Source organism: Triticum urartu, chromosome 7A (assembly GCF_056163025.1).
Source record: "Triticum urartu cultivar PI428250 chromosome 7A, HENAU_Tu73, whole genome shotgun sequence".
Taxonomy (NCBI): domain Eukaryota; kingdom Viridiplantae; phylum Streptophyta; class Magnoliopsida; order Poales; family Poaceae; genus Triticum; species Triticum urartu.
Window position 1 is genome coordinate 378,097,944 of NC_141879.1, and position 11,938 is coordinate 378,109,881.

Sequence of the window (11,938 nt, forward strand, 5' to 3'; positions counted from 1 at the left end):
ATGGGCTAGATCCTCGAGTACATAGAACGACACACGAATCCACAGACAACTAGGGATGATACACGATAACCGGTTCTTCTCCGTGAGGAGGTCTTGATGGGGCCGCCCAAGAGGGGGTCTTGATGATCTTCTTCGCAAGGAGGTCTTGAATCCGCTTGGGGGATCTTCTCCGGTGGAGGCTCGAATCTCCAAGGAGAAGGTAACCAAGTGGATGAGCAAAGCTCTCTCACAAATATGAGCTAAACATTTGCTAACCCTAGCTAGGATGAATGGGGAGTCTATTTATAATCTAAGTGCAAATGGGGGCGAAGTGAAGGGGTACATGGGCCTCGGGCCCGAACACTATGCGCAGACAGGTACCGGACGTCCGCTGGGGACCGGTCGTCCGGTGTCTCAGGAGTTGTCGGACGTCCGGTGTCCTCTGGTCGTCCGCTCGTTCCGTTCTGTGATGGGGGTGCCGGACGTCCGGAGGCTCCGGACTTCCGCTGATGTTGGCTCGGGTGCGGTCGCGCCGGTCATCCGGTCTGGGCCGGCCGTCTGCTCATTGGCCTCGGGTGCAGGGGCACCGGTCGTCCGGTCTGGACCGGACGTTCGCTCGCTGGGGCTCGGCTGACGCTTCAGGCGCCAGACGTCCGGTCCCGGCTGGTCGTCCTGTGGCTGGGACTTTTCCTTCAGCCCTCCTTCTTCTCGTTCATCTTCCTCTTCTTTTTGTCCTTGCTCCATAGCTTCTCCATTGTACCTGAGTATGCACAAAGTATCCATATGAGGTAGTAGCCATGCTTCATGTGCATCGAAGTGGAATTGTGAGAGGAGAGATGTTACCGCGGTTTCAAGAGCTATTGCACGTGATCGAGTCATGGGTCAACTAGGCACTTGATGAGACGATGGTAGGTCCATGGGGATGACCTTGGGGGACATCAATACCATTGTTACACCCACAGCCCCTACTGTTACATATACTGGACCAATTACTAGAGCTCGCGCACGCCAATTAAATTACCGGGTACTTTCGTTTCTTGGTAATGATTCTAATGTTCATGAGATTATGATGCTGCCTAAATTGGATACATTTGTTTTGCTTACAAATGAAGGGCCTAGCTTGGAGAAGGATGAACATTGGAGCAAGAACACGCATGGAGTTGATGGCATGCGCAAGGGGATCAAGAACGGAGTTACAAGTGATGATTTCAGGACTTTGAAGCCGCCATAAGGAGTGCATGAAGCCTTGGACGAAATATACAAGATGCCACTTCATAATATTCGTCCATAGGCTATTCTAGGTGCTGCGTCACCTTATTAATGGGCCAGGCCCATGTAATTTGGAAATACTTAAGTATAGGCTATTTTTAGAGTCCGTATGTGTGGGGAAACAAGATTTAGGGTTGGTTTCGGACCCCACCCTCAAGGGCCACGAAATTCCCCCCTCTTCCTCCATATATACAGCCCTTAGGGCGTCGTTTAGACTTTGGGTTTTGTTTAGATTAAAAGTTCGCCATAGCTGCAACTTCGCGTACTTCGTTTGTGTCCAACGACCAGACCAAGACGTCACAGAACCCCACCTTGATCAATAAAGCTTTCATCTTATATTCGCAATATCCAGATTGCAATCTCAGTTTCTTGCTTGTTCTTCGTTTGCTCGCAGGAAACAGACCCTCGTGGTCAGGTTGATCGTGCTCCGGTGTGGTCAATAACCCTCGGAAGTTGGTTTAGCGATTGCTAAGGCGCGACGTCTCGCACGTTCGTAGTCGGATCGTCAAGGTCGACTCCCACAGAAAACGATAGCCACCATCTCATCGAAACATCGGGACACCTTAGCCTCTATCAAGTGGTATCAGATTTCCAGGTTGCTCGGTGAGATTTTTTACAGTTTTTCGTAGATTAGATCGAGTCTGTTCTTCATACCTACAGTCCATGAAAAAAAAGCCACACAAAAAAAATTAGGGTTAGTTCATCATATCCGAACCAATCGGAGCCTTTGCATAATCTTTTTAGGGCTTTTCCTTTGTTGAATTTGTGGTTGCATCGTCGTGTCAAGTTGCTGGTCTTAGAGTCTAGTCTTTTAGAGTTTCGAGTTCTGGTCATAAGTTGTCACGCCGCCGCCGCACCATCATCATCGCCCATCTACCACTTTTGCTTATCCGCCACCGCTCTGAATCCATATCCATATACCACCACCAATCCGTATCCATATACCACCACCAATCTCTATCCATATACCACCACCGCTACCATATACCACCACCGCTGCCATATACCACAACCATATATCCACCACCAATCCGAGTTCTTCTCATATTAGGTTTGTTCTTGAGATCAATCTAAATTCCGAGTCGTGTTTCCTTGCCTGCGTAGGTCTCGAAAAAAAAGAGTCTGGAGACCCCCGGGCAGTTTTTAGGCCAAAATTTTCACGGGCAAATTTTTTTTCCCTATCCTATTTTTAGGCTTTTCTGAGTCTTTTGAGCCACGTGCCATCATAGTGATTTTTTGTCGCACTTTTTCGTCGTCGCTGCCCTGATTTCCGAAAAAAAGTGAATTTTTTTTCGTGCCCATCCTATCAGTTTGACGAGGGAAGAGTTTTGAGACACTCGCCATTATAGTGATTTTTCGCAAAAAAAAAGAGGAGCGCAAAAAAAAAGGAGCGCAAAAAAAAGAGCGAAAAAAAAAGTTCCAGAGTGTGCTTTTCCCTTATTTACGTGCAGCGTCGTGATTTTGTTAGTGTTCTAGGCTCGCGTCTCTAGCACGGTCTAGCCTAGGACCAGCACAGTACCGTCGTTGAGCGTTTATTCAACTTTGCATCTCTGAATTGATTATTGCTGACCCTTTTTGCTACCATACTATAAGCCTTCCCAGCTCCACATACATCTACGTCGTGCGTTTGACTCTCCCTGGCAATCGCTCTATCCAAGCTTTTGAGAGTTTTTGACTGCAACGGTTGCCGATCACCGCCTGCTGCTGGGTAAGAACTGGTAAGAATTTGAGATTTGCTTGACGGATTTGTGACACCCGCCACCACCACCACTTGTTAGTAGTCTGTAGGATCATATTCTTGTGTGTTTCTATTCCTGCTAACCATGCCAGGATCACAAGCCGACGAGACTGACTGGGAGAACTTGACGAACAAGGAGCTTCATGATACATTTCAGCAAATGATGAATGGACAGGTGCAAGATGTGATAAACAGATTTGAAGAGGCCATGAGAAGATAGATGGCATGGAGAAGACGTTTGAAACAAAGCTCGATAACAAGTTTGCTGAATTGCTTTCGCGTTTTCCACCACCACCACCGGCTGCTCCTGCCGCACCTCTGCAACAATAGCAACAACACCGACTACCTCCACGTCGGGAAACAGCCCTCCGCCGAGCGAGCCGTGTCCCTCTTCAGTCGGGCCAAACTGCTGGTGCTGCTATTGATACTTCTGTGGCTCCTACTTCTGATGTGGAGGAGGATGCTTATGTGGGAGATTATGAGGATGAGGTTGATCAAAATCAGAACTACGTGCCACTAACAGCACAGCAACCACCAGGTCGTCCACATGCAAATAATGGCAATGGTAGGGCTCACCCTCAGGTACGAGATCATGACCATCTCCCTAAACTAAAATTGAATATTCCACCATTTGAGGGTAGATATGTTCCTGATATATATCTTACTTGGGAGTTAGAAACTGAACAACGATTTACATGTTTACAATATCCCAAGGAGAGACGTGTTCCTGCTGCTGTTTGTGCTTTTACTAGTTTTGCATGTGTTTGGTGGTCTGAGCATTGTAGATTATATCCTATTCCGGCTACTTGGGCTGCTTTGAAAACTGCTATGCGTACTCGTTGGGTTCCACCATATTATCAACGTGAATTACTTCAAAAATTGCAGCGCTTAAGACAGGGAAAAAATTCTGTAGAAGAATATTATCAGGAATTACAAACTGGCATGATTATATGTGGTATTGTTGAGGAGAATGAAGCTATGCTTGCACGTTTTATGGGTGGATTAAATAGAGAGATTCAGACGATTCTAGAGTATAAGGAGTATACTAATATCACTCGTTTATTCCATCTTGCTTGTAAAGCTGAACGTGAAGTGCAGGATCGACAGGCATTGGCGCGGACTAACTTTTCTGCAGGTCGACCTTCATCATGGACACCACGTGCATCATCTACTTCCACACGTTCTACTACACCGGCGCCTCCGTCGGCTACCACCTCCAACCGTGATACAATAAAGCAGGCACAATCACCACTATCTGCCAAGAGCACACCTTCTGGGCCTGCAAAGAGCTCTTCTTCATCCATGGCATCAACAGGGCAAACACATGATATTATTTGTCAACGTTGCAAGGGTGGAGGTCATTATGCGAGAGAATGCCCATCTAAGCGTGTGATGATTGTTACTGAGGATGGTGGGTATGAGTCCGCTAGTGACTATGATGAGGAGACTTTGGCTCTTATTACACGTGACGAACACGGTGGAGACGATTCTGATCATGAGACGCAATACATGGCTCCTGAAGATGCTGACAGGTATGAAAGTTTAGTTGCTCAACGTGTTTTGAGTGTGCAGGTTACACAAGCTGAGCAAAATCGGAGGCATAATTTGTTCCATACAAAGGGAGTTGTGAAGGAACGTTCTGTTCGTGTGATCATAGATGGAGGGAGCTGCAATAACTTGGCTAGCATGGAGATGGTGGAGAAGCTATCTCTCACCACAAGACCACATCCACATCCTTACTACATCCAATGGTTCAACAACAGCGGCAAGGTTAAGGTAACACGTACTGTTCGTGTGCATTTTAGTATCTCTACATATGCTGATTATGTTGATTGTGATGTGGTACCTATGCAAGCATGTTCCTTATTACTTGGTAGACCATGGCAATTTGATAAAAATTCTGTACACCATGGTAGAAACAATCAGTATACTCTTGTTCATAACGATAAAAATATTACTTTGCTTCCTATGACTCCTGATTCCATTTTGAAAGATGATATTAATAGAGCTAATAAAGCAAAACAGGAGACAAATAAGAGTTAAAATCAGATTGTGGCAAAAGAATTTGAGCACCAAATGAAGCCTAATAATAAACCATCTACTGTTGTTTCTGAAATTAAATTGAAAAGTGCATGTTTACTTGCCACCAAATCTGATATTGATGAGCTAGATTTCAGCAAATCTGTTTTCTATGCTTTTGTGTGCAAAGAGGCATTATTTTTCATTCGAGGACGTGCCTTCCTCTTTGCCCCCTGCTGTCACTAACATTTTGCAGGAGTTCGCTGACGTCTTTCCACAAGACGTGCCACCGGGATTACCACCTATTCGAGGGATTGAGCATCAAGTTGACTTAATTCCCGGTGCTTCGCTACCCAACCGTGCACCATACCGTACCAATCCAGAGGAGACGAAGGAGATTATGCGTCAAGTACAAGAACTGCTCGAAAAAAGGTTATATACGCGAATCCCTTAGTCCTTGTGCCGTTCCTATCATTTTAGTGCCGAAAAAGGATGGTACGTCGCGTATGTGCGTTGATTGTAGAGGCATTAATAATATTACTATTCGTTATCGTCATCCTATTCCTAGGCTAGATGATATGCTTGATGAATTGAGTGGCTCTACAATATTCTCCAAAGTTGATTTGCGTAGTGGATACCATCAAATTCGTATGAAATTGGGTGATGAATGGAAAACAGCATTTAAAACTAAGTTTGGATTATATGAGTGGTTAGTCATGCCTTTTGGGTTAACTAATGCACCTAGTACTTTCATGAGGTTAATGAACGAAGTTTTACGTGCTTTCATTGGACGATTTGTGGTAGTTTACTTTGATGACATATTGATTTATAGCAAATCTTTGGAGGAACATTTGGAACATTTACGTGCTGTTTTTATTGCTCTACGTGATGCACGTTTGTTTGGAAACCTTGGAAAGTGCACCTTTTGCACCGACCGAGTATCTTTTCTTGGCTATGTTGTTACTCCACAGGGAATTGAAGTTGATAAAGCCAAGATTGAAGCTATTGAGAGTTGGCCACAGCCCAAAACGGTCACACAAGTGAGGAGTTTCCTTGGCCTCGCTGGTTTCTATAGGCGTTTTGTGAGAGATTTCAGCACCATTGCTGCACCTCTCAACGAGCTTACAAAGAAGGATGTGCCTTTTGTTTGGGGTACCACACAGGAAGAAGCCTTCACGGTTTTGAAAGATAAGTTGACACATGCTCCTTTACTCCAACTTCCTAATTTCAATAATACTTTTGAGCTTGAATGTGATGCTAGTGGAATTGGATTAGGAGGTGTGTTATTACAAGATGGAAAACCTGTTGCATACTTTTCTGAAAAATTGAGTGGGCCTAGTCTGAACTATTCTACTTATGATAAAGAATTATATGCTCTTGTTCGGACCTTAGAAACATGGCAACATTATTTATGGCCCAAGGAATTTGTTATACATTCTGATCATGAATCTTTGAAACACATTAAAAGTCAAGCAAAACTGAACCGTAGACATGCTAAATGGGTTGAATTCATTGAGACTTTCCCTTATGTCATTAAACACAAGAAGGGTAAAGAAAATGTTATTGCTGATGCCTTGTCTCGTCGTTATACTATGCTTTCACAACTTGACTTTAAAATATTTGGTTTGGAGACCATCAAAGATCAATATGTTCATGATGCTGAATTTAAAGATGTATTGCAGAATTGTAAGGAAGGGAGAACTTGGAACAAGTTCGTTCTTAACGATGGATTTGTGTTTCGTGCTAACAAGCTATGCATTCCAGCTAGCTCCGTTCGTCTTTTGTTGTTGTAGGAGGCGCATGGAGGAGGATTAATGGGACACTTTGGCGTCAAGAAGACGAAGGATATACTTGCTAAACATTTCTTTTGGCCAAAGATGAGACGGGATGTTGAGCGTTTTGTTGCTCGCTGCACTACATGTCAAAGAGCTAAGTCACGACTCAATCCTCATGGTTTATATATGCCTTTGCCAGTACCTAGTGTTCCTTGGGAGGATATATCTATGGACTTTGTTTTAGGTTTACCTCGAACAAAGAAGGGGAGGGATAGCATATTTGTTGTCGTGGATAGGTTCTCGAAAATGGCACACTTTATACCATGTCATAAAAGCAATGATGTTGTTAATGTTGCTGATTTGTTCTTTCGTGAAATTATTCGCTTACATGGTGTGCCAAATACTATTGTTTCAGATCGTGATACTAAATTTCTTAGCCACTTTTGGAGATGTTTATGGGCTAAGTTGGGGACTAAGCTGCTTTTTAGTACTACTTGTCACCCCCAAACTGATGGACAAACTGAAGTAGTCAATAGAACATTGTCTACTATGCTTAGGGCTGTTTTGAAGAATAACAAGAAAATGTGGGAAGAATGCTTGCCTCATATTGAATTTGCTTATAATCGCTCATTGCATTCTACTACTAAGATGTGCCCTTTTGAAATTGTGTATGGTTTCCTACCTCGTGCACCTATTGATTTGTTGCCTCTTCCATCTTCAGAGAAGGTTAATTTTGATGCTAAAGAACGTTCTGAATTGATTTTAAAAATGCATGTGTTAACTAAGGAAAACATTGAGCGTATGAATGCTAAATATAAACTTGCTGGAGATAAGGGTAGAAAACATGTTGTGTTTGCGCCTGGAGATCTTGTTTGGTTACATTTGCGTAAAGATAGATTTCCTAATCTGCGCAAATCAAAGCTAATGCCACGTGCTGATGGTCCTTTTAAGGTGTTAGAGAAAATAAATGATAATGCATATAAACTTGAGCTACCTGTAGATTTTGGGGTTAGTCCCACTTTTAACATTGCAGATTTGAAGCCTTATTTGGGTGAGGAAGATGCGCTTCCGTCGAGGGCGACTTCATTTCAAGAAGGGGAGGATGATGAGGACATCAATACCATTGTTACACCCACAGCCCCTACTGTTACATATACTGGACCAATTACTAGAGCTCGCGCACGCCAATTAAATTACCAGGTACTTTCGTTTCTTGGTAATGATTCTAATGTTCATGAGATTATGATGCTGCCTAAATTGGATACATTTGTTTTGCTTACAAATGAAGGGCCTAGCTTGGAGAAGGATGAACATTGGAGCAAGAACACGCATGGAGTTGATGGCATGCGCAAGGGGATCAAGAACGGAGTTACAAGTGATGATTTCAGGACTTTGAAGCCGCCATAAGGAGTGCATGAAGCCTTGGACGAAATATACAAGATGCCACTTCATAATATTCGTCCATAGGCTATTCTAGGTGCTGCGTCACCTTATTAATGGGCCAGGCCCATGTAATTTCGAAATACTTAAGTATAGGCTATTTTTAGAGTCCGTATGTGTGGGGAAACAAGAGTTAGGGTTGGTTTCGGACCCCACCCTCAAGGGCCACGAAATTCCCCCCTCTTCCTCCATATATACAGCCCTTAGGGCGTTGTTTAGACTTTGGGTTTGTTTAGATTAAAAGTTCGCCATAGCTGCAACTTCGCGTACTTCGTTTGTGTCCAACGACCAGACCAAGACGTCACAGAACCCCACCTTGATCAATAAAGCTTTCATCTTATATTCGCAATATCCCGATTGCAATCTCAGTTTCTTGCTTGTTCTTCGTTTGCTCGCAGGAAACAGACCCTCGTGGTCAGGTTGATCGTGCTCCGGCGTGGTAAATAACCCTCGGAAGTTGGTTTAGCGATTGCTAAGGCGCGACGTCTCGCACGTTCGTAGTCGGATCGTCAAGGTCGACTCCCACAGAAAATGATAGCCACCATCTCATCGAAACATCGGGACACCTTAGCCTCTATCACTATTTATAATCGAAGTGCAAATGGGGGCGAAGTGAAGGGGTACATGGGCCTCGGGCCCGAACACTGTGCGCAGACAGGTACCGGACGTCCGCAGGGGACCAGTCGTCCGGTGTCTCAGGAGCTGTCGGACGTCCGGTGTCCTCTGGTCGTCCACTGGTTCCGTTCTGTGATGGGGGTGCCGGACATCCGGAGGCTCCGGACTTCCGCTGATGTTGGCTCGGGTGCGGTCGCGCCGGTCATCCGGTCTGGGCCGGCCGTCCGCTCATTGGCCTCGGGTGCAGGGGCACCGGTCGTCCGGTCTGGACCGGACGTCCGCTCGCTGGGGCTCGGCTGACGCTTCAGGCGCCAGACGTCCGGTCCCGGCTGGTCGTCCTGTGGCTGGGACTTTTCCTTCAGCCCTCCTTCTTCTCGTCCATCTTCCTCTTCTTCTTGTCCTTGCTCCTTAGCTTCTCCATTGTACCTGAGTATGCACAAAGTATCCATATGAGGTAGTAGCCATGCTTCATGTGCATCGAAGTGGAATTGTGAGAGGAGAGATGTCACCGTGGTTTCAAGAGCTGTTGCACGTGATCGAGTCATGGGTCAACTAGGCACTTGATGAGATGGTAGGTCCATGGGGATGACCTTGGGATGCTCCGCATCATCTCCTCTCCCTTGGGGAAGATCCGTCCTCGGATCAAATTCTTCATCACCATGGAAGGGAGAGAGATCTTTGATGTTGAAGATGTCGCTCACGTTGTACTTGTCGCGTGGGAGGTTGATCTTGTAAGCGTTGTCGTTGTAGCGTGCAAGCACCTTGAAGGGTCCATCCGCTCCTGGTCGAAGCTTGGATTTGCGTTCTTGTGGGAAACGGTCCTTGCGAAGGTGTAGCCACACTTGATCACCGATATTGAAGACGATAGGTTGCTTGTTGAAGTTGTGCTTGGTCGCAAGGCGTTGAACTTGGCACTCGGTGTTGTTTCTTGTATCTTCATGCATCTTCTTGAGATGTGTCACACGCGCACTTGCGTCCAAATTGATGCGCTCTTGGAGTGGTAGAGGAAGAATGTCCAATGGTGACAATGGGTTGTGATAGAAGCTAAGGTGTCCCGATGTTTCGATGAGATGGTGGCTATCGTTTTTTGTGGGAGTTGACCTTGACGATCCGACTACGAACGTGCGAGACGTCACGCCTTAGCAATCGCTAAACCAACTTCCGAGGGTTATTGACCACGCCGGAGCACGATCAACCTGACCACGAGGGTCTGTTTCCTGCGAGCAAACGAAGAACAAGCAAGAAACTGAGATTGCAATCTGGATATTGCGAATATAAGATGAAAGCTTTATTGATCAAGGTGGGGTTCTGTGACGTCTTGGTCTGGTCGTTGGACACAAACGAAGTACGCGAAGTTGCAGCTATGGCGAACTTTTAATCTAAAAAAAACCCAAAGTCTAAACGACGCCCTAAGGGCTGTATATATGGAGGAAGAGGGGGGAATTTCGTGGCCCTTGAGGGTGGGGTCCGAAACCAACCCTAACTCTTGTTTCCCCACACATACGGACTCCAAAAATAGCCTATACTTAAGTATTTCGAAATTACATGGGCCTGGCCCATTAATAAGGTGACGCAGCACCTAGAATAGCCTATGGACGAATATTATGAAGTGGCATCTTGTATATTTCGTCCAAGGCTTCATGTACTCCTTATGGCGGCTTCAAAGTCCTGAAATCATCACTTGTAACTCCGTTCTTGATCCCCTTGCGCATGCCATCAACTCCATGCGTGTTCTTGCTCCAATGTTCATCCTTCTCCAAGCTAGGCCCTTCATTTGTAAGCAAAACAAATGTATCCAATTTAGGCAGCATCATAATCTCATGAACATTAGAATCATTACCAAGAAACGAAAGTACCTGGTAATTTAATTGGCGTGCGCGAGCTCTAGTAATTGGTCCAGTATATGTAACAGTAGGGGCTGTGGGTGTAACAATGGTATTGATGTCCTCATCATCCTCCCCTTCTTGAAATGAAGTCGTCCTCGACGGAAGCGCATCTTCCTCACCCTAATAAGGCTTCAAATCTGCAATGTTAAAAGTGGGACTAACCCCAAAATCTACAGGTAGCTCAAGTTTATATGCCTTATCATTTATTTTCTCTAACACCTTAAAAGGACCATCAGCACGTGGCATTAGCTTTGATTTGCGCAGATTAGGAAATCTATCTTTACGCAAATGTAACCAAACAAGATCTCCAGGCGCAAACACAACATGTTTTCTACCCTTATCTCCAGCAAGTTTATATTTAGCATTCATACGCTCAATGTTTTCCTTAGTTAACTCATGCATTTTAAAAATCAATTCAGAACGTTCTTTAGCATCAAAATTAAACTTCTCTGAAGATGGAAGAGGCAACAAATCAATAGGTGCATGAGGTAGGAAACCATACACAATTTCAAAAGGGCACATCTTAGTAGTAGAATGCAATGAGCGATTATAAGCAAATTCAATATGAGGCAAGCATTCTTCCCACATTTTCTTGTTATTCTTCAAAACAGCCCTAAGCATAGTAGACAATTTTCTATTGACTACTTCAGTTTGTCCATCAGTTTGGGGGTGACAAGTAGTACTAAAAAGCAGCTTAGTCCCCAACTTAGCCCATAAACATCTCCAAAAGTGGCTAAGAAATTTAGTATCACGATCTGAAACAATAGTATTTGGCACACCATGTAAGCGAATAATTTCACGAAAGAACAAATCAGCAACATTAACAGCATCATCGCTTTTATGACATGGTATAAAGTGTGCCATTTTCGAGAACCTATCCACGACAACAAATATGCTATCCCTCCCCTTCTTTGTTCGAGGTAAACCTAAAACAAAGTCCATAGATTTATCCTCCCAAGGAACACTAGGTACATGCAAAGGCATATATAAACCATGAGGATTGAGTCGTGACTTAGCTCTTTGACAGGTAGTGCAGCGAGCAACAAAACTCTCAACATCCCGTCTCATCTTTGTCCAAAAGAAATGTGTAGCAAGTATATCCTCCGTCTTCTTGACGCCAAAGTGTCCCATTAATCCTCCTCCATGCGCCTCCTGCAACAACAAAAGACAAACGGAGCTAGCTGGAATGCATAGCTTGTTAGCACGAAACACAAATC

At 44.7% G+C, this 11,938-nt stretch overlaps 1 pseudogene; it reads left to right on the forward strand.

Annotated features, from left to right (window-relative positions):
• The window catches only part of LOC147959657 (uncharacterized), a 32,169-nt pseudogene extending 22,498 nt beyond the window's left edge, over positions 1-9,671 (forward strand).
• Positions 9,672-11,938: the final 2,267 nt, after the last annotated feature.